This window comes from Crocodylus siamensis, chromosome 3 (genome assembly GCF_052110815.1).
Source record: "Crocodylus siamensis isolate JL-2025a chromosome 3, ASM5211081v1, whole genome shotgun sequence".
In the NCBI taxonomy this organism is placed as follows: Eukaryota; Metazoa; Chordata; order Crocodylia; family Crocodylidae; genus Crocodylus; species Crocodylus siamensis.
The window spans coordinates 231,094,190-231,116,612 of NC_143397.1; the positions used below are offsets into that span (position 1 = coordinate 231,094,190).

General features: G+C 47.2%; 1 long non-coding RNA gene across 2 annotated transcripts in view; it reads left to right on the forward strand.

Annotated features, from left to right (window-relative positions):
• LOC149869558 (uncharacterized) overlaps positions 1 to 22,423 on the forward strand; it is a 72,302-nt gene that overhangs the window by 14,373 nt on the left and 35,506 nt on the right. For both annotated transcript variants that reach the window (XR_016441109.1, XR_016441108.1), the window contains exons 2-3: positions 17,168 to 17,672; positions 17,879 to 17,992. This is a non-coding gene — a long non-coding RNA (uncharacterized LOC149869558). The remainder of the gene's footprint in view (positions 1 to 17,167; positions 17,673 to 17,878; positions 17,993 to 22,423) is intronic.

Here is a 22,423-nt window from a genome sequence, read left to right on the forward strand (position 1 = left end):
CTGTTTGCACTGGAGTGGTGCAGTGTACAGGGTTTAGACCCCAGCCCGTAAGGGTGGTGTTTTGCCCAGTGGGGCAAAGGACCCAGAGAAGGGTCAAGGGGCCAGGCACGGCTGTGGCCACCTGAGCCCCAAGTGCGAGGAGCACAGTATAGGCCCCAGAGAGGGCGAGGCCCCAGAGGGGGCAGCGAGCGTGTGGGAAGAGCGTGGCGTAGGCCCAGAAGGGGGGCAACGGCTTCAGAGAGTGCAGCATAGGCCCCAGAGAAGGCGGCGAGCGCGTGCGAAGAGCACAGCGTAGGCCCAGAAGGGGGGCAACAGCTGTGGAGAGTGCAGCAGAGACCCTGGGAGGGGTGAGAGCCGCTAGAGGCATGGCAGAGGCCCCGAGAGGGGTGGGGAAGCCCAGAGGTGGGCGATAGGACCCAGAGTGGAGCAGCGGGCGGAGTAGGAGCCCAAGAGTGTAACAGGCCCAGGGGTGCCAGTAACAGGACAGCGGCTACAGGCCAGGCCCAGGGGCGCAAGGGGGGTGACGAGCCTGGGGTGCCAGAGAGGGCGCCAGAGGGCAGGGGACCACACAACGTCCCAGGGAACAACTGCGAGGCTTGGGGTGTGCTAAAGGGGAGGTTTGGAGGCACGCATAGCCCTTAAGGCAGGGGTGCACAGCAGTACCCCATATGGAGTAGGGATAGGAACACACACACCGATAACTCGGGGATGAAGGCAGCCTCCCATACAAACCTATTTATTATCAAAATCATGGCGGGTGAGAATCCGAGGGTGCTAAGTCGACCGTGAGTGATGGTAGGGGGTGCTAGGGAGTTCACGGCCACTCCTAGGCCCCATTCCCTCACAGGATAGAAGCCTATCTTGGCTTATGAGCCATGCTCAGCAGGTCTCCGGTGGTGAGTTGCTTCTGTGTAGGTGGAGGACAGTCAGAGAAGGTTTTTAACCTTAAGGTGTGAATGCTCCAGGCTCCAAGCTAGCATTAAGCCAATCAAGATTTGTCTGTGGCTTATAGCCTAAGGTGTAATAAAACCCTAAGAAGGAAGTTCCTAACATCCTTGCCCTTCTTTTCTGTCACTCCATGTGTATCCACAGGTTGGGACATGGTGGCAGAAAATGTAAGGCATTTTCCAGAAATGTGAGCTTGATCTTTGCTTTGGCCTTGTACAAAAAGCTGCCCCCAGCTGTAAATGATTTCTTGGTCATTTAGACTGGAGAATCAAATGCATTATAACATCAGCAACAGGCTGGCATGGCTTAAGGATGCAAACATAGTTGGCAATTAGTCTTCTATGCAGCAACCCCCCCAGTTTTTCTTTTTCTTTTCTTTTCTTTTTTTTTTAAATGCATTCCCTTCCCTTTCCCAACCATTTCTGACTTTGTCTCTCTCTCTATTCCCTATAGATAAGTATAAGTGAGCTAAGACAGGATAAACTTCAGCATTTTATTTTGGTAGCAGTTGTATTTGTTTTGTTTTTTCTCCTTCTTTATATTGTATAATTATTATGTTTTATATTGATTTTTACTATTCTGTATTACTGTTTTATGGGTACTATGTGATTTTAGGCCTACATATGTAAGTTAGCATAAGTCATGTCAAGTTTCCATTTTGTTTGTCAAGTCTCCATCCTGTCCCCAGGCCCGGTTGTGTAACCCATGACTCACACCTACCCTCCTATGTAACTTCCTGAGTGAATGGGGATGAATGTGGGTGCTCGAGAGACAATGGCAGTAGGTCTAAAAATAGCTCCCTCTGAATAACCAAACCATCAACACCAATACCTGGACCAATGACCCAGGCCTTTGAACCACCCTTAGCATTCAAGAAACAAAACATGAGGCAACCCATCATTGTGCCAAGCTGCACATGCTCAGTGAGAACACCTGGAACCCTCTGAAACAGGACTGACCTTGCCTGGACAGGCCTTCTGCATAGGAGATCAGATGTAGTCTACCCCATAAAAAGGGGTAGTGAAGACTGACTCTTTGGGACGCCCTCTCCATCTGGACCAGCACCATGCCACACCACCTATCCACCCAGAGGCCCTGCCAGTGAGCCCCCTCTAGACAACACCTGCTGGACAAAGACCCCTTTCCAGCCTGGATAGGTAGCTATCACTGTCCCCCCCACCCCCTCTTCAATCAAGAACTTGGACTCTGCTTCTCTTCCTTACCTGGACTCCAACCCTTCCACTGAGTCTCTTTCTCCTGCTGCCAGTGTGTGTGTGTGTGTGTGTGTGTGTGTGTGTGTGTGTGAACCAATAACTTCATGGGGCTATGTAGCATGTTTTCTATTTAATAAACCTGTTATTTGGACCCCTGGATTGGGTTTTGCTTTACTATGGTTCAGCCCCGCTCCAATCTCTGCTCCTCACTCCTCTAACTTCCATCTCATTTCTCCCTGTCCTGCTTCTGGCTCACTGCTACCTCCAACACCTGTCCTGATCTCCTCTCTGCCTCTAAGCCCCCTATTTCTTTGCCACTGTCTTATTCCCACTGCCTTTTCCTTTTCCTTTTCCCCTAAACAACCAGGTTTCTGCCTCAGTTTCTTTCCTGGCTGTCTCGTCCTTGCCACCACTTATCTGCCCCCCCGCCCAATATCTCAGCTGTCTGCCTCAGTTCCCAGCCCCAATCTAAGTTAAGTAACCCCGAGCCTCGTTCCTCAGTCAGGTTCTCTCTAGTCCACCAGTTCTACTCCCAGTTCTGGCAACTTTCACTCCCTACACTTTAACTCTCTCTCTCTCACCTTAACCTTCCCCCAAATATCCCAGGTACATGGGATACACACATACATACCATAATATCCAAGTTAGGAACTTATCTATATGTAGGTAGGTTGTATACGTGTGAACTGGTGAGTGTGTGTGGATGGATAGATAGATAGATAGATATATGCCATTGTGTGCATGATATACAAATTAGTGTACTGTGTATGTGTACTGAGTGTGCAGGTATGGGCAACTGATTTTTATTTAACTTTTGGAGTGTATAGTGTATGTGTTTGAATTGGTGATAGGTATGCAAGTGCCTAGGCTGGTTTGGATGTGTATGTGTTGGTAGTGTGTGTGTATGCACCTAATTGATTTGTGTGTTTGTATATGTGCAATTGTGTTGCATCCTCCTGTCTAACAGCACAATACAGTTCCTGAGAGTTGGCCTGACCCCATCAGGGCAACATGTATATCCATATAAGGGTGGGTAATAAGCCAATCCTAACTATGTAGACTTTGGATATGGTGGGTGCATTTACACGTGCACTTTACTGCAGCGATGACTAATTAGCTCCACAATAAAACATTGCTGTCTACACAAGTGCTGGTATTGGGATGCAGTGGATTAATTAAATGCACTGAAATGCTCATGTAGATGGTGTTTGGGGCTGACTGGGGCACAGGTACTACAGTGTAGAGCTGGCCGGGGTATGGGTGCTACAGTGTCTGCTGCCTAGCCCTGCACTTTAGCACCCTCATGCTCTAGCTAGCCCCTCTGCTATCTGATACCAGAGCCTGGAGCATGGAAGTAAGCCCCTAAGCTCCTTCCAGCTCAGGGTTGCTCCACCCCAGCACTAACTGCTGTAGTCCTGGGTGCACGTGAAGATGCTGTGTCTAGGAGCAGCTGACTCTGGTGTGAACTGTGCTGGTGTTTATTTCTGCAAATTAATTTCATGTGTAGATGCACCCAGTGAGTATTTATTTACACCAATAAACTAACCAAAAAATGGACAATACAACATAATCTCAACTACGAAGTCCTCACAGATGTTCCTGTAAAATATTACAGTTTTCAGTGTTCTTATATACATTGCTACCTTTTTGTGCATGTTTTAGTTTGTTAAAGCTATGCTATAGTGTGCGATTGATAGAGGATATTATAGAGGCCAGTCAAAGCAAGTGATCTGTTAGTCAATATGTAACCTAGAGGTTAAGTGGTAAAAGCTGGTTGCAGTCAACTCAACAGACATAGCAAAAGATCATTTCAGGCTGTTGTAGTTTCAGAGAGATGCTCTCAAAGCAGATCAGAGGAAAAGACAGATGTACAAAAGCTCCTGTTGCAACTATAAAGGCCTCTTAGTTAATTTATTTTCTATCACTTAGCAACTGGATATTTTTGTCAGTTATGCCATGATTCCTAAAAAGAATGACTCTGTGCTCCAAACCTTTCTTTGAATCTCATGTTTGCAGATATGAAATGTCTGTTTCTGCTGAAATCTGAATTGTCTTGAAGTCATCCTCAGCATTCAGAAAAGATATGTTCAGTCTGTCCGAAAAAGAATGGATGTCTCAACACTTTTTTTTTTTTTTTATTTTGAGAAGGTATTTCTAGGATATAAAATCTGCTTCTCCGACAGAGAAAAAAGCAAAAGGAAAAAATGGTTCTTGGGGTTCTACTGACATCATAGTTATTTATTTTATTCCTTTGTTATCTGCTTCTTTTAGGGGGAGTCAGTTGTCAGAGAAGTTCCTTGATTGACAACCCAGGAGAGTGATTTACTCTGTTTTCACAGAAAAGCTTAACAGCATGGTAGCAGAAGTGCAATCTTCTCCAGAGCTTTTTGGGGCAGGGTCTGTCCCTTACTCAGTTTTCGTACAATGACTAGTAAGGAATAGTCTAGATTGCCTTTTAGCTCGTAGGTCCTACTGTTAAAAGTAATAGAAGAAAAAGGTGCCCTAATCCTCAATATTCACTATGGGCCTGTCAGGTTAATGAAATCCATTCAGTGACAGTTGAATCCTGTGTTATTGCAGGAATTTTAATCCAATAATATATGTATACGTACATGTATATGTATATTAGTTTTTATATATAATGTTACTTGCCTACTTACAGAATCTGTCTACAATCCATGGTTCCAGGGATTTTAATAGTCATTTTTTAAGTTCTGCTTTAGAGGAAGGCATCACGGTGATAAGAGGACCTGGCAGGGAGATTACCACCCATTATCAGTCTGCACTTCAGAAAGGAAAGACTATCAAACAAAAAGCTCCAAGAATGAACCTGAATTGATTACAGTGGCAGCTGTCCTTGATATGCACTCCCTCTTGCAGGATGAGGGTGTGCACTATTGTCATTTCCCTTCCACCTTCAGATCAGAACAGGTTCATGAAAAGCAAAGGCCATGTACATCAAATTAGGGATGCTAGCATTTGATACACACATTGCTCAGGGGTAAATAATGACATAAGTTGCAATGCAGCAAGAATTAGTCCCCAAACTTTATTTTGGATGCTGTGTCATGAATACTTTCTGGTATTTTTAGCTGTGCTGTAATATCCCTGATGGCAGTTCTGTGATTAATGGAGAAGCTTGGGGAATGAGATTGAGATGATTCACTGAGTGTAAATGTCCATGTATGTGATAAATGCAGAGGCCTGAACATTATTTGTTGCATATCTGCAGTCAGAGAAGTCATTCCAAATACACAGAACACTTTCACTACTTCTTATTCCATGTCTCTTAATTTCCATCTCTGCTATCACCATCTCCATCAATGCTGTCACCAGTATAGCCTAAAGCCTCAACATAGCATAAAGCTGGCATTTAAGACAAGATGCAAAAAAGGTATTTAAACATCTTTTTCCTATTTGATTGATTTTATTCAGCAGGATTAAGGGGAGTTTAGATCATATTAAAAATAGCCACCTGATTTAAGATAAGCTGGGATGAGAGGGGAGGTGTTGGGGGAGTCAGAGGATTCATAGGGGGATTGAGGGAGGCAGGTGGGATCCATGGGAAGGTTTTGGGCAAAGGGGCAGGGCAGACAGTATGTGTGGGAAGGATTGTAGGGATTGGGGTGCAGGTGGCATCTGCGGGGAGATTAGGGGCAGGTGGTATTTGTGGGGGAATTTGAAGGTGAAGGCAGGGTCTGTGGAGGTTGCCAGGGTCTTGGACAGTTTGGTTGGATCGGGCGGTGGGGGGAGAAGTGAGAGGGCTTATGGGGTCTGTAAGGGGTGGGGTTGGGGAGGAACAGGGGCTATTTAAGCTCCTCTGCCTCATCCCTCAGAACCTATGCCCACCCCTCCTCCCACTGACACTTACTTCCTTAGCTCCTGGTATCCACAAACGCTGATAAAACTGGCATCTGCATCCAGTTTGTAGGATGGGGAGTTTAGGGAAAACTGGCTGGTTCATGGATGGGAGGAAGGAACTGGGGAGCTAATAGCCCAGTGCCAGGGACAGATAAGAAAAATGCAGCCCTAGGACAGGGGCTGGCAGCTGGGCTTTCCCAGCCCTGGGGGCTGTGCAGCTAAATGTACTGAAGTTTGATTGACCGATCTAATCTAGATCAATTATGCTTCAGTGTACTTCAGTCCAGGTCCATCTTAAAATGGTTCTGCCATTTTTAGACTGGTCTATGTGTGTGAAGCTTCTGTACTGTTATAGGTGTAGATTGATTTCCAATCACTGAGACTGGGTCTAAGTGTAAAGTCCACACCTGGGCAAACTAAATTAGATTGAGTGACCATTTTTAATGCATTCAATCCTTCCCCTTCTTCCTCCTCTCCCCGAACATCTAAACTTAGCTTAGGGGTTAGGTTTGTAAATAGGCTGAAATATCTCTGTCCCATTTCCTTAGGTATGCAGCCACAGAGACTGTGGTCCTGTAGTAGGAATATCATGTGACTTCTGCAAAAAACAGCAAACTTCCTTTTCCTTTCTTCATTTCTTCCCCTCCTTTATTTCCACTGTCCATTTCTTCCCATCCTTAAATTCCCCACCCTTATCATCCCTTTTGCATACATTGTTAATAATCTCACCTTTTTCTCTCTTCTTCTTCTAGTCTGTGGTGGCCCCACCAAATTCTGTTTGTTTCATAATCTTTTTTTCCTACATAATATTTCCAGAATCCACCTGAATTCAATGGCCAGTGTTGTATGTCCCCTTCTATCACCCACAGAGGAAATGTCACAGACTCCTAAATAGCCTGGCTTCTTGGCAATTCATGCATCTCTCTCTCTAGAGATACTCTATGTAATCCCTGATGTCAGTCAAGAATGCAGTTGTCACACATCAGATTCTATTTTCTCTTTGGAAACCCTTGTGCAGGACTTGTTTCTGATGTCATTACAGTATTCTCTTGTTTGACTAACTTGACTCTCACTGCACAACTTCTGAGGCCAAATCCGGACAACTGATGAAAAATAATTAAAGAATTGATTTGGGTTATTGATATGACAAAAATCCTTATTCATCCTTAATGAGTTTGGAATGATTGTTGCATAATTAAGACCTAATGTGTCTCACAAGACATGGGGCTCTGGCTATGCAGAGGTCTTTGCCTCTCAGTAGCACCTGTGGTTCTATAGATTAATGATATGAGCACAGATGCTCCTGACTATCACTTTTGTCCATAACTGTCTCTCTGCCTTTCTTCTTTTTCTTACCATTAAGCACAAGAATAGCTAGTCTTGTATGTGCAGGCTGAATGGCTTTAGCTTGGTTTAATCAGTTCTTTCATGAAATTTTGATTAATTATAGAACTTAACATTCCTAACAGTGATTGCTCAACTTTTGCTTGTAGTTGGACAAATGTCATTTAATCTGTCTCTCAGATAAGGAGCAGATCTAGTTTTATCACTGAAACATCATGATGAAGGCACTGCCCTACAAAAGAAGAGCCCTGGATTTTGCTCCAAAGGCTGTTCATACCTTCCACCCTATGTAGCTCTTGGTTAAGACACAGAAATAACCCTAGAATCGGAGTCCCAAACCAAGTTTTTTCCTTCCTAGCTTATTTTCTTAACCTCTAGACAAGGTGTTCTCAACCTTTTTAGACTCAAGGCACCCCTCTCAGAAAATGCCATCTATCTATCTTAAGTTTTAGTTTGCTTTTTGACTGTGGAAAGTAATACAGCAACTCTTCTAGTGCAAAGAACTCAGGATACCAGTCACAATGTTTTTGACAATATAGATTCCAATCTAAAATATCCATGCTTATTTTGTGAATCACTCATGCATTGGTATTTGCACACCTAACTGTGCTACTATTGATTGATACCCTGTGTCACTCTTAACAGGATCTCACAGCAACCCAAAGTGCTGTGACTCCCTGGTTGAGAATCACTGCTCTAGGGTATAAAGCAGTAGTCACCAATCATTCAATCGCTATTGACTGGTCGATTGTGGAGCCTCTGACAGTTGGTTTCAGTCTAAGAGGGCTGAGTGCATGTTGGCACATGGGCACAGATGCACATACACTCAGCTCCCCCAGACTGAGATACAGAGCTGCTGCTGCTGTGGTAGCAGCATGACGCCATGTGTATCCTGCCACTGGGATGAGTCACACCCCTTCCCGCTGGGGCAGGCGCGCAGTAGATCCTGGGTTGCACTTCAATTCAAAAGTTATCTCATACTTAAAAAGATTGGAGACCACTGCTAAAAAGTCATGCTTCCTTTGGCTTGTTCCATTTCTGGCCTCATGTCCAGTAGCCCAGCTTCAACAGGAAGGGTGGCATGTGTCCTTTTTCAACCCGGCTTATTCTACAGGCTACTGATTATGATTAGCAGGCTCTAGGAAGTATAAAATATGGTTCTGGATCCTCGCAAGCTGTGGAGATCCTACAACTCATGTGTCCCACTTCCTGGAGGAATGTATTAGTCACTAGTTTATTATGCAAAAGGTTCACGACCTATTCACTGCAGCAGGTCTTTTGGTACTGAACTCTATACTGATAGTTTTGATTTAGGTGTATTCCAAGAATACCTGCTGAATCAGGGCCTTCTGGGAATATAACTGCATTAGCAGCATTCATATAGATTGCAGAATATAGGGAGGAGCAAAGAATCTAAACTACATTGCTTCTAAGAATGCTCAAAAGCTTGAATCGATGCTAGTAGGGAACTTCGGAGTTCAAAATGAAGATGTTGGCTAAGGGTTAGTGCTCTTTGAGCTTTATTGGCTTGTGGACTTGTTTCATTTGAAAGTAAGGTGTCTAAATGTCAACTAAATTCAGTTAAGGTAGTGGCTCTTAACCTGTTATCACATCTCTTTAATCTTTCTGGGCTCCTTTTCACTTGAATTGAAACTTGTTCAGTGTTGGGCTTTGTGGACAAAGCAATCCACTGAAAGGCTAGAATTGGGAAGAATCTTAAAACTGTCTTGACAGTGAAGGCTCCTAATGTGCCACCACTTCTAGAGCTTAGGGGGAAGGGGATAATCTTTTTTCTTCTCAGATAAAGGAACTGCTGCCAGTTGAAACTGTTGTGGGTCCATGTTGATGGTACTAAGTATTTGCCCATCGCATTTTGGCCTTTGTGTCTTGTTCTTATTTAGTGTAACAATGCACATTGCATTATGGATTTTCCTTAATGATGTCTCATGCATAGCAGAAATATAATAAATTTATTTCTGCATAACAGGCAGTAGAGGGGATCTGGGGCCAGTGTAAACGTACATTCAAATCCTGACCACCTACATCCCCTGGCTCAACTATTGAACAGAAAGCAAGTCTTATCAAGATGAAGTTAACATCAGGCCATGGACCTTGATATAGCCATGACTCAAACCAACAGAACAATGAGATTGGTTTTTTTTTTCATTCACAGCATTTTGTGGGCATGCATACTCTGAAGATTCCCGGGACCCTCATCTGACCTGTGCACCTGTAAGAACTTGATGACAGGACAAAGAACTTTGTCCATTCAAACCATATATATCTGAAGCAGTTTAACCATAAGGCTGGTCTCTCCTGCCTCCCTCTCTGCACCTCCTCTCCATGCCCCGCCCCCATCCAAATCCTTTCTCTTCTTTATCCAACGAAGTTGGAGGGGTATACAGTGCACAGTAGGAAAAACAATGTTATTCTTAATTCTCAGTGAGATTTCTCTTTTTCAGACAAACTCTAAAAGAAAATTGCCCATGAAACAATTTCCTTATACAAATACTCCAGTGTTTCTTTTTATTTTACTTCACAAAATGTATGGACTATACCCCTTACAAATTGTAAAGTACTTATTTTCCTAATTGGTAATATATGGCATTGAAATGGGAGGAACTTGCTCCACTTCTTTAACATTAATGTAAATAGTGGTTCATTGTCTTCAGACGTAAAGCCAAAGTTTGGAAGGCATATGCTTGAATTTCAATTCCTTTTTGGTTTTCACTGTGTGTACTCCACATTGACCTATTACAGGCTGTGTCTACATGAAATGCTACTGCTCACTCTTTACTGCACATTCATTTAGTACCTGTATAAACAAGTAGTAATATCAAGCTACTGAGCAGTCAGTGTCTGGTGTAGATGCAGCCATAACCTGCTTTCTTATTCAGCTGGCTAGCAGCTTCCTTCAGATCAGTGCAACAGAAAGCATTCTGCCGGCTGATAACCTCCATGCCAGTGGTCATCTTTCAGTGAAAAAATTCGCTGGCTCCAAGATGACAAATCCATTTTCTGCCAGCTTTCAAAGTCTCATTTTTTGTTTTGGTTCCATGTTATGGTGGAAATGAAACCTTTTGAAGGTGTTCACAGACTTGTATCAAGATGTCCGTTTTCATGTTGAAAAAGGAATGTTCAATTGCATGCGTGTCCTGCTGCTTGGGAGACTAGTCTGGAACACAGCAGCTGCAGCTCTACCCAATTCAAAATCAAGTTTTTCATCCCACAGGGTTTTGTATTTAGGCCTCCCCTATGCCAGTGCCCTAGTCACTAACCTACAGTGAGAGAATCTTGGCCCAAGCCCAAAAAAATCCTGAAAGAATCACTGTCAAAATCAAACATCACTACAAAGCAATTTAACTTCAAAATGGCAGTTTGCAGTTTTTTTTTCCAACTGTCACAAAACAGGTCTAGTACGAAGCCCACTTACAAGATAAAAATATCCCATAGGTTAAGCTACAGAAGCAGTGCCATCCTCCATGGATTATATTTTAATAATAAGTGAAGATACCGTAACCATAAATGATTGAGCATCTAGGATTTCTGTCTTGTAAATCTTCATGTGTGTACCCAATGTCAGACTAGGACATGTCTAAAACCAGTGTTTGTATACAAGCTGTTATTTCTCAGAGGTGAAGCAGCCAGCAACATAGGCTGAATTTGCACTAATGTACATCATGTAGCAACTGACTATTCAAACATAAACCTTGCTGCAGGTATACTGTGTGGTTTTTTGGTTTTTTTTGGTTTTTTGGTTTTTTTTTTACGTGTTATCCTGATAACAAACCCACCTATTCAGTGCCTAACAAAGATTTTTTTTCCTCTCTTTTCCATAATTTGATGATTATTTTCTGTTCCTTTTCTGTATTAGCCAGTGTTTAACGAGACTTCATTCTGACTCCAAGAATTTTGCCTCTGCTTTCACCCGCCACTTTCTCCTTATGCTTCTTATTTCCTTGTCATTTACTTCAGCTGCCCATCAGCTCACAGTGTTTTCTGCAAACTCAGTAATGTCAGAGTCTGATAAATTGATGCATCCACTTGGAGCATATTCCATGCCCTCTAAATCCCCAATCCATCTGCTTATGACGGGACTCCTGACTGCACAGCTCCACTGGATTTTCTGTCAGCACTATTTAACCGTATTGTAGATGTAGACAGTTTTACTACCTCACCATTTCTGTTATTTTTATGGCCTTTTTTTCCTTGCACTTTTATTGTGTTTTTTGCTGGTGCCTAGCTTTACTGGTTTTCATGGTTCTTCTATATTTTTCTTTGTTTTGTTTTGTCTTTTTTAAGAAAGTAAGAACTAGTACCTTTCTGATGCTGTTTTCAGTTCTTTGCATGGACTCCTCATAACACAATGCTAATTATCTGTCTCACACTGAGACACATCTGTATGCATGTTTGTATATCTTTAACTCAATAGAGGGTTAAATTAGTTGCTGATTTCATTCTGCTGGCTTCACTAGTTTTTAACCAGGGATGACTCATTTTTCCTGTTTATTTTCATCCTAACTGTATGACAAAAAAACAAACAACTCACTTCCACCAGTTTCTCTCATACATAAATTAAAGATCAAAGAGTTCTTAAAGAAGAGAAGATGGTCCACTGCAAACAGCAACACTAACATTCATTTTAGAGAGTTATTTCTATTTAGGAATTAGCAGAGTGATCTATCAAACTCCTCAGCAATTGCTTTTGAAAATAGCCAGTTAAAGAAACATATAAATGCTAGGACATATTTTAATACTGCCTTGAAATATTTATAAACTAATATTTCTTTGCTGCAGTAAAGCTCCACTGCAGCTTTGTTGCAGCAAAGATAAAATTACAATATGCTGTAGTCAGTGCTCTTGTTCAATTTTAATTCATGGGAAGACAGGTATGCACAAACAAGGCATTTTAGCAGTAAATATGGGGTGACAAGTCACTACAGCAAATTTACTGCAACAGCAGATTTAATTGAAGTGGTGCAATTGCAGCACAGTAGCACTTTCTCCAGTGGGCAGCTCAGTTGTAAGCTAAGATCAGTTAAGAAGATTACTTAGTGATAGAGCATTTATGTCTGCTTTGTTTGTAAATGCCTGTCAGCACAGGGTGAGAGAATGCTGAATATGGACATCTTGAGGTGTCCATAAGCTTGATTGGGAAACATTATTTTGACTTCTAGCTATTAGGGATTTTTTGTGAGGATTTACACCTCCCTTTGGTACATAGGTGGAAATCCCATGAGTATTACTAGGAATTTTACATGTCCCCACTTAGTTGGATCTCAGAAATTTTCATCCTATGGCCACATGTACACATGATGGGGGTTTAGTCTCTGAAATTGAAACAGTGGGTTTTTAATTGCAATTATTAAAAGCCCACTATTTCAATTTAGGGGCTTCTGTCACTGTTATGGTGAGGGGCTTGATCCTTATATTTTTTTTTCCCCTACAGAGCCTGCCTGTCTTTCCCACAGCCAGGAGGTGAGCTGTCAGTGGGCCAACAGCTCCTGAGCTGCAGGGTGCCCCGGTCCTTCCCTCCATAGCAGTGGTCTCCTGGGGCTGCTAGTGGGTGGGTGCTGCCCTGAAGGCACCACCACCATGGAGGGAAGGTCCAGGGGCCACTGGCAGCTCACTCCCTGGCCACCGGAGAGTCAAGCAGGCTCTGTGGGGGGTGGGGGGAAACAAAACGAAACAGAGGTTCAGGCCTCTTCCTGGTTTTTTTTTTTTTTTTTTTCCCCCTCAACAGAGTCTGCCCATGCAAGCTGCCACAAGGTCATACGGTCCCTGAGCTGTGGTGGGGGTGGGTCTTGTGCTTCCCTCCATGGCAGAAGTGCCCTCTGGGGTTGCCTATCTGGGGTGCTAGCTGTGTGGGTGCTGCCCCGGCTTGCAGGCAGCATCCACCAGATCCAACTCCTCCCTGAGCCAATGTGCCTATGGAAGCCCATTGGGAGCTGCTCTCCATGTGAGCTTGAGGAAGAGTTGGATCTGGTGGGTGTTTCCTGCAAGCTGTGGCAGCACCCGCACAGCTAGCGTCCCATGTGGGTGGCCTAAGAGGGTGCTGCCATGGCAGAGTGAAGGACTGCCCCCCCCCCGCCCTCTGCCCCCTGCAGCTCAGGGTCTGCTTGGCCCAGTGACAGGTCGTGCAGGCAGGCTCTGCTGCGAGGGGGGGGGAAAAAAAAAAAGCAGTGAGGGACCTGATATTTTTTCCACCTAGTCTTCCCACCTCTCCCATGGCTGAGGATGAGCTGCCAGTGGGCCCTGAGCTTCAGGGGGCCCTGGGCCTTCCCTCCACAGCAGTGGTGCCTCCTGGGGCCACCCAGGTGGGTGGATGCTATCCCAGCCCACAGTAGCACCCTGCCCAATCCAACTATTCCCTGAGCCTGAGCTGGGGCCTCCTACTAGCCCTCCTGGGCAGCCCCAGGGCCTACTGCCACTGCAGAACGAAGGACCAGGGCCCTCTGCAGCTCAGGAGCCACTCAGCCCACTGGCAGCTTGCCCCCCTCACCCCTCCCCCAGCTGTGGGAGACATGGGCAGGCTCCATGAAAAAAAAAGTATTGGGGCCCTCTCATTGCTTCTGCCTTCAGCCTGGCTCTCCTGTGGCGGGGGGAGAGGGTGGCAAAGCTGTCAAAGGCTGAAACATCACAAATAACTACATTACAAACTAAACTACATTCAGATGGCCACTTTTTTCATGTGTACAAGTGCCCTACAGCAATGTTCACAATAAGAAACAGTATGCCCAAAACTTTTGAACTGCAGCAAAAGTGAAAATGAAGCTTTACATGGTCCAAATGAAGTTAGGGAGCATATAATTTTTTACATTGAGCAATGGTAATGCTAAAAAAACCCAACCCTTCTTTAAAAATGTATTTTAAAAAATCTATTTAAATTTTGGATATTTGACATTTGTCTCTAAACTTTTTCCAAAATTGCTATGGCTACCTTTATTTTGAGAGCTCTGCCTTTAAGTAGGAAGGTTAAAACATAGCTTAGAAGAGAATATGGTTTTCTGAAAAGACAAGATGGAAAGACTCATACTATCAAAGACTTAACTGTGCATGTTCCTCACATACACATCTTACAATAGTGGGCAAGAGTAAGTTATTATCTAGGCATCAGCAGTCTTGTTATGGTCCTGGCACAACCCTGTTATGGTCTGTGCTGGCCTGCCAGATCAGGATCTCCAGGGTAACTTACCTCCTGACCCAGGGATTGTGGCATGGCTGCAAGAGGTACGCAGCCAACTGTTCAAAGACGGGCTTCATCTGGCATGGTCAGCCCAGGCAGTGCACTGTAACGTGCAGCCAGGGAGGGGGTGTTCTCATTGGCTGCCAGGAGTTCTGTCAGAAGCCAAAATGGGCTACCAGTACACTTAGTGACCCCCAGAGAGGAGGGAAGGGTGAGTGGACAGGAGCTCATGTAAATCACATGGAGACACAGAGGCTATGCCAGGAGTCAGAGCCAGAGCCCCTTCCAGACCCAGAGGCAGGAGCTGGGGACCAAGCCAGGGAAACAGACAAAGCCAGGTGGTGAGAGGAAAACCCCTGATGGAGGGGCTGCATTGAGAGCCATGGCAGAGAGTGGCCTAACAATGTGTAAGCCTGAAAGTGAAGGACCCAGAAATTGTGTTGGGATAATGATGGTTAAGGAATTAGGAGGCATTAAGGAATGACTTGCAAACTGATTCAACCTAAACTGAGTGGAGGAAATAGGCCAGCACCTCAAGGATGCCTTAACTTGATGGAATATAAACAAGGATCTAGTGAGGATGAACTTGGTCAATTAATGAACTAGGCTCACCAGGGGAAGGGGAAGATGAGGGCGGAGGAAGCCTTGCACCACTAAACTAAGCAGCACCCACAAGTACAGCCCAGCCTAGACCGATGAGCAGAACAAATACCCAGGTAAGCAACAGGGGCCAGGGCAATGCTGACATTAGGGAGCCGGTGCACACATCTTCAAATGCCTCTACACAAATGCTTGTAGTATGGGAAACAAGCAGGAGGAAGTTACCCTTCTGCTGGCTGACACCAACCCAGACATAGTGGGTTCACTGAAACATGGTAGGACACAACGCACGACTGGGCAGTGAATATCAAGGGCTATAGGCTGTACAGGAAGGACAGGACAGGGAGAAAAGGTGGGGGTGTGGCGCTCTACATGAAGGAGGAACACACAACCTCATCAAGTAGCACAGGGTCAGAGGAGGGGCACACTGAAGTGCTCCGGGTTAGAATACAAGGCAGTCGAGGGGAAAGGGACTTAAGGGTGGGGGTCTACTACAGACCAGCCAACCAAGGTAAGAGCAAAACCAGGAATTCTTAAGTCAGCTCATGGAGGTAGTTAGGTCAAAGGACGTGGTCATCATGGGTGACCTGAACTTTCCAGACATCTGTGGGAAGAGAAGTCAGCCAGGTCTGACTGCTCATGTAGGTTCTTAGCCAAAATACAGGACCTCCATCTAACCCGGGAGGTGCACAACCCCACCAGGGGAGACGCCTTGTTGGACCTGGTGCTGGCCACAGGCGATGACCTGGTGAGGGCCTTGTGGGTGCTCGACCACCTGGGTGACAGCGAACATCGCCTGCTGGAATTCACCATCCAGCACAAGGTAGCAAAGGCCTACAGCAAGGTAGCAGCTCTAGATTTCAGAAGGGTGGACTTCAGTGAGCTAAGGAGAATAGTCAAAGGGAGCAGGAGGGCACACAGGCCTCCATGGCTCACCAAAAGCATCCAGGAATGTCTTCTAGCTAAAAGGGAGGTGTATACCCAGTGGAAAAGAGAGGACATCACCATGGATGAATATACTGCAATTGCTTAAGGATGTAGGGGGGCAGTTAGGAAGGCCAAGGCAGAGATGGAACTGGGACTAGCTTCCTGGATTAAAGACAATAAGAAGTCCTTTTTTAAATACATAGGGGTAAAAAGAAGGTTCCAGGTAATGTAGGGCCCCTGCAGGACACGTTAGGAAATTTGGTCATCACACCAGATGATAAAGCCAACATATTTAATGATCTCTTTGCCTTCATCTTCCTAAGCAGAGTGGGAGGAGGTGGCTGAGTGGAGCTGGGCCGGATGAAGCCCTGCCCAGGCCCTGACTTCGCCCAGCCCTTCAGGAAGCCGTGCGAACAGGCTGCCATACAGGCACGCTTGCCTGGCAGTGCATGAGTTAGCTCAGAGTTCACATGGGAGGGTGTGTAGGAGGGCCCAAGACCCTGCCTGAGAACCCCCCAGGGTAGACAGTCGCAGCCGTAGCCAGCCTACCAGAGGCATGACATGGATGGGCATGCGTCGCACCCCTTGGGTCCCCTCGGGCTCTGCAGCCCCCCCGGCACCTCAGAGATGGCCTTCCAGACAGAGCCCATGGTTCCATGCTCCATGCAGATGGAGACCCTGGCTCTTGGCTGCATGGGCTGCCTGTCCCTTTTTCAGGCTTTGGCAGCTGGGAGCATTTGCTCCAGGGAGCAAAGCAGCAGGCGCATTTCTGCAGACATGGTGATGCTGATGTGGAGCGCAGCTGCCAGGGGCCCCACCTGGGTGCTGCCGCCTACCATGGGCTCTTCTGAGGCCTCCACCCAGATGGAGCTCATGGTGGGGTCAGTGGCCCCTTGTCCCCCTGTCTGTGAAGGGGGCTCGGTGGAGTCCTGAGTGGGTGGGGCCTGGAGGTCTCCTTACCTGTCCCTCCTGGGCACGACTTAGGGCCCTGGAGGAGCAGGTAAGTGAGCTCCAGGCTGCAGTGAGCAGGCTGAGGGGGATCAGGGATGCAGAGGATGAACTTGATGCTTATTTGTATTCTCTGCAGGCCCAGTCGCCCACTATACAGCCCCCACAGGAGATGCATCCAACGCAGGAGTGGAAGAAGGTGCCCAAATCCAGAGCTGCTTGACTTAGAGTGGTGGAAGCTCCCCAGATTCAGCTGGGAAACAGGTTTGACGCCCTGGTAGCTGTTACAGTTCAGTGGAATGACCTCTGGCAGGGACGATGCCACTCCCCACACAACAGGGAAAGGGTGGAGAGTGAACACCAGGAGGAAGAAACGCTGGGTCCTCGTCATCGGAGTCTCCATCCTATGAGGACTGGAAGGTCCCATCTGCCGGCCCAACCCCTTGACACGACAGGTCTGCTTCCTGCCTGGGGCTCGGGTCAGGGACATCACGGAAAGGATCCCGGCCTACATCCGGCCTACAGACCAGTACCCCATGGTTGTCATCAATGTGGGTATGAACCACACGGCCAGGGGCAACCCTGACCACATTATGAAGGATTTAAAGGCTCTGGGAGACAAGCTGAAGGAGATGGGGGAGCAGGTGATATTTTCCTCTCTTCTTCCAGTGAGTGGGTGGGAATGGCGACATGAGGCCTGCATTGGCGTGGTCAGCCTGTGCTTATGCAGCTGGTGCTGCTAGGCAGGCTTTGGGTTCCTTGATAGTGACCCATGCTTTCAGGCGGGGGACTTGGTGGGGTGGGATGGACTCCCTCTCTGTCCTAAAGGCAAACGTGTCTTCTCTTCCAGGTTGGCTGATCTCATACGGTGAGCTTTAAACTAGCCTCGCCAGGGGAGGGGACCATAGGAAGAGGAGGACACGCCATCTGAACAAGACAGCTGACAAAGGCAAGGAGGGCTAAGGTAAGAAATGGGGGTCCAGACAGTCTCCTTAAATGGGGGGGTGGCACACACAGTCTTGCAAGGCCTTAAATGCCTATATAACAATGCTCGCAGTATGGGGAATAGACAGGAGGAACTTGACCTCACAATAGCTAGTTCAAACCCAGATGTCATAGGGCTAACAGAAACGTGGTGGGATTCGTTCCATGACTGGGCAGTTAGCATTAGGGGCTATAGGCTTTACAGGTGAGATAGACCGCCACACCCCCACCTTTTCTTCCTTCTCTATGTCAAGGAGCACTACACATCCTCTGCCAGCAGACTGGGGTCAGAGGAAGGGCAGGCTGAAGTGCTCTGGGTCAAGGTTCAAGGGGGCCGTGGGGAGAGCGATTTGATGGTGGAGGTCTATTACAGACCCCCCCCAACCAAGGGGAGGAGCTGGACCGGGAATTTTTGGGCCAGCTTGCAAAGGTACTTAAGGCAAGGGATGTTGTTGTCATGGGTGATTTTAATTACCCAGACATCTGCTGGGAAGAACCGTCAGCCAGGATGGACCGTTCCAGGAGGTTCCTAGCTGAGATACAGGACCTCCACTTAATCCAGGAGGTGCACAGTCCCACCAAAGGAAACGTCCTGTTGGACCTAGTCCTGGCCACAGGCGATGACCTGGTAAGAGGCCTCCAGGTTCATGACCACTTGGGTGGTAGTGATCATTGCTTGCTTGTATTCACCATCTAGAACAGGGTGTCAAGGGCCTGCAGCAAGACGGTAACCCTAGACTTCAGGAGGGCCAACTTCAACAAGTTGAGGAGACTAGTGGGTGAGGCACTGGGGTCCTTGAGGGCAGGGGAACTCAGTGTCCAGGATGAGTGGTCGTTCCTTAAGGAAACTATACTCAGACCCCAAGGGGATTCCATCCCAACAAGAAGTAAGCGGGGCAAGAGTGCCCAAAAGCCCTCCTGGCTCACCAAGGGCGTCCAGGAATGCCTGCTTACCAAAAAGGCGGTGTACGTCCAGTGGAAGGGGGGTGCTATCTCCAAAGAGGAGTATACCTCCTCTGCTCGGGCCTGTAGGGGGGCTGTCAGGAAAGCTAAGGTGGACATAGAGCTAGGACTAGTGTCCAAGATCAAGGATAATAAAAAGTGCTTTTTCAAGTATATAGGGAGGATGAAGAAGGCACCAGATAATGTGGGGCCCCTGCAAAATACGCTGGGCAGTCTGGTGGTTGCACCAGAGGAGAAAGCGTAACTCTTTAACCAATTCTTCATCTCCGTTTTCTTGTGCAGGGACCAGGACTTCCCTGCTGTGATGCCAGACAGACTTGAGGGGAATGCCTCCAGACCTTAGGTTGGGGAGGACTGGGTTAGAGAGCTTCTGGAGGGGCTGGACGTGTTCAAGTCAGTGGGTCCAGATGCTCTCCACCCCAGCGTGTTGAAGAAGCTAGCTGGGGTTATTGCAGGGCCCTTGGCATGGCTTTACGAGCGCTCGTGGTGCTTGGGCCAGGTGCCAGATGACTGCAAGGTAGCTAACATGGTCCCCATCTTCAAGAAAGGGAAGAGAGAGGACCCGGGCAACTATACGCCCGTCAGTCCTACCTCAATCTTAGGGAAACTCTTTGAGAAGATCTTCAAGGAGCACATCTGTGATGGGCTGACTTCAGGGATGATGCTCAAGGGCAACCAGCATGGTATCATTAGGGGCAGGTCATGTCAGACCAACCTGATTGCCTTTTATGATCAGGGCACAAAGGCAATGGATGCAGGTGTCGCTGTGGACGTAGTCTTTCTAGACTTCAGCAAGGCCTTTGATACTGTCTCCCACCCCATCCTCATTAAAAAACTAGGCAACTGTGACATTGATGCCTACACAGTCAGAAGGATTGCAGATTGGCTCAAGGGTCGTACTCAGAGGGTGGTGGTGGACAGGTCATATTCAACTTGGGGGGAAGTGGGCAGTGGAGTCCCCCAGGGCTCGGTCCTTGGGCCTGCGCTGTTCAATTTCTTCATCAGCAATTTTGGACAACGGGGTGAAATGTAACCTGTTTAAATTCGCTGATGATATCAAAATCTGGGGTGAGGTGAGCACGCTAGAGGGGAAGGAAAGATTGCCAGAAGATCTGGATAGGTTACAGGAGTGGGCTAACATAAACAGGATGCGTTTCAATACTGACAAGTGCAGGGTGCTGCACTTAGGCAGTAGAAACCAGCAGCACACTTATAGAATGGGAAACTCCCTTCTTGAGAGCATGGAAGCAGAAAGGGATCTTGGAGTCAATGACTCCAAGATGAACATGGGCCGATAACGCGAGGTTATGGTTGGCAGGGCTAACTGGACCTTGTCGTGCATCCAAAGATGCATCTCAAGTAGAGCCAGGGAGGTGATCCTGCCCCTCTGTGACACTGGTCAGGCCACAGCTGGACTACTGCATCCAGTTCTGTGCGCCCCATTTCAGGAGGAATGTGGACAACATTGAGAGGGTCCAGAGGAGGGCCACCCACATGATCTGGGGACTACAGGGCAGACCCTACACTGAAAGACTGCGGGACCTAAATCTGTTCATCCTTCACAAGAGAAGGCTGAGGGGGGACCTGATGACTGTCTATAAACTCACTGGGGGGACCAGAAGGTTTTGGGGGAGACACTTTTTCCCCTAGTGCCCCCTGGCATGACAAGCAACAATGGACAGAAATTATTAGAGAGTAGGTTTAGATTAGATATCCGCAAGAACTACTTCACAGTTAGGGTGGCTAGAAGCTGGAATTAACTTCCTAAGGAAGTGGTGCTGGGTCCTACCCTGGGGATCTTTAAGAAGAGGCTTGATGCCTACCTGGCTGAACTCATTTGAGTCCAGTTTGTTTTGTTTTTTTCTCCCGCCAGGTGGGGGGTCAGACTTGAAGATCTACAAGGTCTGTTCTGACCCTACTTCTATGATTCTCGATTCTATGACCTCCCTGTGTATGGTCTGCTCCCTTTTGGGGTCTCTGCCGCACCAGCTGGAGGAGCTCCAGGCCAGTCGAGAGACTGCGTGCCATCAGGGACTGTAAGCAGGAGATTGACTCCTATGGCCAGGCCCTTCTCCCTCGGAAGCTGGAGGGTAGACCACCAGGACAAAGAAGGACTCCGGGATCTCCCACTGTGACCAGTCAGGGTCATGGACTAAGGTGGTCAAGGGCCCTAAGACCCGCCGCACCAAGGCCCCTGCTCTGACAGAGCTTAGCAACAGGTACACACCTCTTGCTGCTCCAGCAGAGCCTGCTGAGTTGCCAGCTCCCACAGGCAACACAGGCTCAAGTGCAGCTACCGCTGCCGCTCTTCCCAAAGACAAAACATAAAGTGTTTGTTGTGGGAGACTCCATCCTGAGGAGGACTAAGGGAGCAATCTGCTGCTCCGACCCCTTAGCCTGGGAAGTCTTATGCTTCCTGGGGACCACATCCGGGACATTGCGGAGAAGATCCCTAAGCTCCTTCAGCTTGCCTGCCTGTACACAAATGCCAGGAGCTTGGGGAATAAGCAGGAGGAGATCGTCATCCTGCTCAATGAAAATAATTATGATGTCATAGGAATAACGGAGACCTAGTGGAACTCCACCCATGCCTGGACCTCTGGTATAGATGGCTATACCCGGTACAGGAGGGATTGTGTAGATAAAAGGGGCAGGGGTGTAGCTCTCTATGTTAAGGAAAGCTACATGTCCCTGCAAGCTGATATTGGCAACCAGGGTGGATGACTGGAGACCCTCTGGGTTAAAATCCGTGGGGAATTTGGCACAGGGGACACAACAGTAGGAGTCTACTACAGACCTCCCACCCAAAGTCCTGAGCTTGACCAGGAGATCGCCTGGGAACAGGCTGAGGCCACATGCTCCAGGAACATGGTTGTCATGGGTGACTTCAGTTACCTAGACATCTCATGGGAAGATCACTCAGCAAAATCCAAGTGACCAGAAAGCTTCCTCTCATGAGTGGATGACCTCTACCTGACTCAAGAAGTCTATGGGCCAACGAGAGGCAAAGCGCTGCTCGACCTCGTACTGGCTGCTGGGGATGACCTAATCAGTGACCTAGTGATCGATGGGAAGCCAGGTGACAGCGATCATGAGCTGATCACCTTCACCATCCACCATAAAGCTGGCATGTCATTTAGCAACACAGAAGTCATTGACTTCAGGAAAGCCAACTTTGACAAGCTCAGGAGGCTTGTCACTGAGGCCCTAAGGGACCATGACCCCAGGGAGAGGGGAATTCAAGAAGAGTGGTTGCTCCTCAAGGGAGCGATCCTCAATGCACAAGCTAATTCTATTCCATCTTGGAAGAAAGGCAGCAAGAGGGCACAGCAGCCCTCCTGGCTCTCCAGGGACCTAGCAGACCTCCTGAGGCTAAAAAGAAAGGCCAACAAAGGATGGAGGATGGGATTCACCCCCAGGGAGGATTATTTTGCACTGGTCTGGTCCT